The sequence below is a fragment of the Miscanthus floridulus genome, chromosome 7 (genome assembly GCF_019320115.1).
Source record: "Miscanthus floridulus cultivar M001 chromosome 7, ASM1932011v1, whole genome shotgun sequence".
Classification (NCBI taxonomy): Eukaryota; Viridiplantae; Streptophyta; class Magnoliopsida; order Poales; family Poaceae; genus Miscanthus; species Miscanthus floridulus.
This window is the reverse complement of record NC_089586.1, coordinates 10,399,289-10,403,845: the sequence shown is the minus strand read 5'-3', so window position 1 is coordinate 10,403,845 and position 4,557 is coordinate 10,399,289.

Below are 4,557 nucleotides of genomic sequence, written 5' to 3'. Positions count from 1 at the left end.
TGGTTTACTGTAGTTAGCACTTTTAGTAAGTCAAAATTTTATTATCAAGGATTATCAAGTTATGCTTAAGCTCCCTTTTCAACCCACATAATCATATATCAGAACCAGTTGAATCATGAAACATCATCATAATATCATCATAGTCATCATGTATGAACAACATTATAAGTAGCCATTTATTCTGTGAGTTTTTCGGGCCGCTCGTAACCGTGAGCACGGCTGTTATAACAGTTTGTTACCCTCTGCAGAGGTGGTGCACATTCACCGCGAGTCGTGATCCCCATATGCCCGGGTTAATTACTCCCATGTCACTACCAAGGTGAGCGGGCAGGGTACACTATGAAGCCATTTCATAGGTTTCCCTAACAAGTTAGGGCCGCTAGGTTTCCTTGGCAGGCAGATGTAGGAACCCCCCTTTCCTATGGCACACATCCATCGTGGCTATACTCATAGGAACAGAGGTAGCCCTATACCCAAAGTGGCAAGCCCCATTTGCGCCAAAAAGGTAACCTCTAACTAGTTAGGAAAGATCCTATTACTGAGCTAAAGTCAGAGCCATATGACTCTCCCGGTTGCACTGTCAGTCCCAGCTTTTGCCGACAGATAAGTCATTATGGAGGGCCGGGAGCAACATGAACAAAGGTCAATTGCACTCTCGCCCTATGGAATAGTTGTTATAAATCATGTTACTCACTTTGTTCCATAGTATCATTCATCAACATGTATATCAAGTACAGTTAGAGCACTAGCAATCTACCCATATGCATTTAACCCATAGGAGACAAGGAACAGGATAACAATCACTAGGATGTCCTTACGGGTATCAAAATTAGACACATGCACATGAGTAATTGATTAAAGTGAAATAGGACATCAAGGAAGGCCCATGTTATACTTGCCTTGGTTCACAAACTCGTGTTGGTCCTGCTGGTCGTCGAAGAGTTCTTGGTCTCCAACGTTTTCCTCACCGTCTGAATGGGACCAACACGGCAAAATACAACATTCCAATAGCATTCATGCAAAGCAAACATTCCAATCATTAGAACCATACACCAACAGTATTGAAATCAAGATAAAATGTCTGTAAAACTAATCTACGTTTCGCTACGATCACGTCAACGCGAAGTTCATGAAAAACAGAGCTAAAATGCGATAGTTATGATTAAAACGGGTTTTCCTAAAGCCATATATTTACTTAAATCTAATCATGAAATTAAAAAGTTCCAAACTTGACTAACAGTAGCTCCAACCTGTAGCTTATGAAATTATGAAGCTAACGCGATTTGAATGGATCAATTCAGAGTTAAAACGACAATTTTATAAGCGAAATAGTTCGAATGGCATTTCTGTAAATACTGAAAACGTATTCTAGAGTAAAGCAGTGAACTTTACGCTTTCAAAATGAGAATGCGTAATAAAGGAAATACGCTTTGGACTGCGGGTTAGGACTTAGAAAATTACAGGGTCTCTTTAGCAAATTGACCCCCGAAGGGGTATCTTCAAACGTGAGCCGTCGGATTAGAAATGAATGGCCAGAAATCGATCTGGGGAAGAGAGAAGAAAGGGGTGGCCGGCCGGAACAGTGACTCCGGCGACAACTCCATGGCCGGCGGCGTGGAGATCACCGGCGAGCGGGTAATTTGGCCTACGGGCCTCGGTTTTCTAATCCAAGAGCACCGGGAGAACGAGAGGGTGAAGGGGAAGTCGCCAAGGCCGAAACGGCGGCCGGAGAACGCGGCCGAGGTGGCGGTCGCCATGGCCGGCGGCATGGAGCTGACGGTGCACGCGAAACGAGGTCTACGGGCCACGAAACTCGCAAATAACCGCGCGGGGAGAAAGAGGAGAGGAAGGGGTTCTCACCGCGGAGAAGAATGGAGGCGGAGATGGCTCGAGGACGGCCGCCCGCGCGGAGGTGAGGACAGCGGCCGGCGGAGCTTCTCCGAGCGGCGGTTGCGGCTGAGAGCGAAAGCGAAAACTAGAGCGGAGTAGCAGGCGGGCGCGCGGGGGGTTGTCTCATCTCTCATTTGTAGCGGCCGGGGCGCGGGGGGGGGGGGAAATGCTCCCATGACGTGGGCGCTGAATGGCGGTTTCCGCCTTGACCAGGAGCGGGCGCGGGACGCGCGGAGGTGGGAGAAGGTGCTGGCAGGCGGGGCCGGGCTGGCAGCGGCAGTGGCGCGGGCGTCGGTTGCGGCTCGATGCCGGGCTAGCGCGGCGGCGGCGGTTCCACCCGAACTGGGCCGGCCCAGGAAGGAAGCGGGGGAGGGGAAAAGGAGAAAGCGAGCGGGCCGGCTCGGGGAGAAAAAAATGGAGCTGGGCCAAAAGTGAAGAAAGGAAGGGGAGGGAAAGGAAATTCCTTTTCTTTTTTTTCCAAATAAATTTTGAAAACCAATTCCAATTCAAATTCCAATTCTCTTTGAAACTTTGATTAATATCAACATTCACAAAATAATATACAGCGGCATAAATGCACATACATGTTGCTACTTTACAATAATTTTAAATTCATGAGAAATTTTTTTATTTATTTATTTTTCCTACATTTCATGAGCACAAAATACAGAATTAGATCATTTTAAACCTATTTTCCAAAAGTGGCAAATTTTAGGGTGTCACACTTCCTTCCCTTGTCATCCCCGCCATTGCCTTCGTCATCGCCGTCGCCGTGATCCGGATCATCGGGGGGACAAGATCCGGCAACAGATGGTTGTGATGCTGGTGTCGCCATCGGCGTAGAAGTCGGTGTTGAGAGAATGATCTCTATGTCGTCCTTGTTCCATAGGACTTCGGAACTAATGGCAGCTCCAAGGATCGTACCCCTTGTGCAGTTGGATATTCCATTTCAAATTCTTCGTATTGGGTCGCATACCATGTAAGTATCACGGCAGCATAGTTGGCAGGGATCTGGTCTTGGTTGAAATCTTTGATATCTTCTTTGGGGTGCATGTAACCCTCACCCACGGTCAACTTTTTCGCCCTGCCGAACGGGATGTTGAGGTGGATGCGCATGGGTTGCCGGATGTCGTCGATAGGGTGCCTTGGGCGATCCTCGATCATCGGCAGTGGCTGCCCTTGTGTCTGCCCTTGTGGAACTTGAGGCACGGCCACGCCAGCCTGTCGAAGCATCTGTGACCTCATCGACACCATATCTGGGTCATTGCTTGTGAAGGCTTCTTTTATGGACCGACTGATCATTTCGGCCATGCCTTGATCATAGCCCTTCTGAAAGATGCCCTCCTTGTACCTCTACCTTGATCGGTATGTGGCAGAGTCGGATTGCCATGACTCCACTAAGTTCCAGCTCATCTTTGATGACATGCCACGGACGTGGCCACAGTGCTCAGGGGTTCCCAGCGCCAGGGTCAGCAAGTCCAGGCCCCTGCGAACCTCGAAGCTGTCCTTGGATTTAGCGGCCTCGATGAGAGCCCTCTCCACCTCCTCGAACTTGGGCTCATTGAACTTGCTTGCGCCCTCCTTGAGCTTCTTCAGCTTGCGGGCATAAATGAAGTCCTTAGCCCTCAAGTCTACACCATCGTACGGATCAGGAAGCCCAGCGGCAACTCTAGCCCTTTCTTCCTCCCGCCACTAGGGCCTCTTACCAGCAAACCCAGTCATGCCCAAGTGGTGGGGATGCAGGTTCTTCTTTGCGAGTGCGCTGAACTTGGCGCTCTTTGCCTTTGCTTCTTCTGTTGTTCTTTGTTTGCAGAACTCTTCCCAGTGATGTTCCTTCACCATAGTGTATTTGACACAGGGTGACTTGCCTAGCTTCAGGTAGTACCTGGTCAGCATGGACTTGAAGTTTCTAAAGGCTCTTCCTGCCACGTGCATGGCCCACTCCCTGCACTTGTCCAGATCGGCGTCCTCGGGATAATGGAAGCTCCTCGTCACCTCACCCCAGATATGTGTCTTGTAATCGACCGGGACATTATTCCACTCCTCCCAACTGATCTCCACCTTGTCCTTGACTATACATGCCACCTGGTTGCTGAACTTGGCAAGGACCGTGGGTGGCGACAACGGGTTTCCCTTTGGTCCCACCTCAATGGATCACATGGACTTTGCCGTGAATTTCCCTCTGGTGCCTCCTGTGTTCCCCCCTTCTCAGCTTTGTCCTCTAACCACTAGACTTGCCTAAAAGTGGTTGGAGATGGAGCGGGGGTTCTTTGTTACTGACTTGTTCCTCCTCAAAATTCAATTCTTGAGGCACCACCGGCATCTGTTCAAGGTTTGGAGACCGCGCACTTTCAACTTCGTCGTCCCTTGGTTGGTAGGTCGGATCATCTTTTCCTCTGTACGATGTTTCTCTCTTGTTGGCCTCGGGGTCACGGACACTTGGCGTCTTGAGGCTAGTTGATGATGATGCACTAGGGGTAGGGTCGCGCCATTCGCTTATCGGTTCCCTCTGCCATTGGAAAGCTACAATGAATACATATTTCAGTTGTATAGACACAGTTATAGAGTAGTAAAGTAGAGTAGTACTAGAGTAGTAAAGTAGAGTAGTACTAGAGTAGTAAAGTAGTAGTAGTTGGCTCAGATTTGCCCCATTGTCATCACATCGCT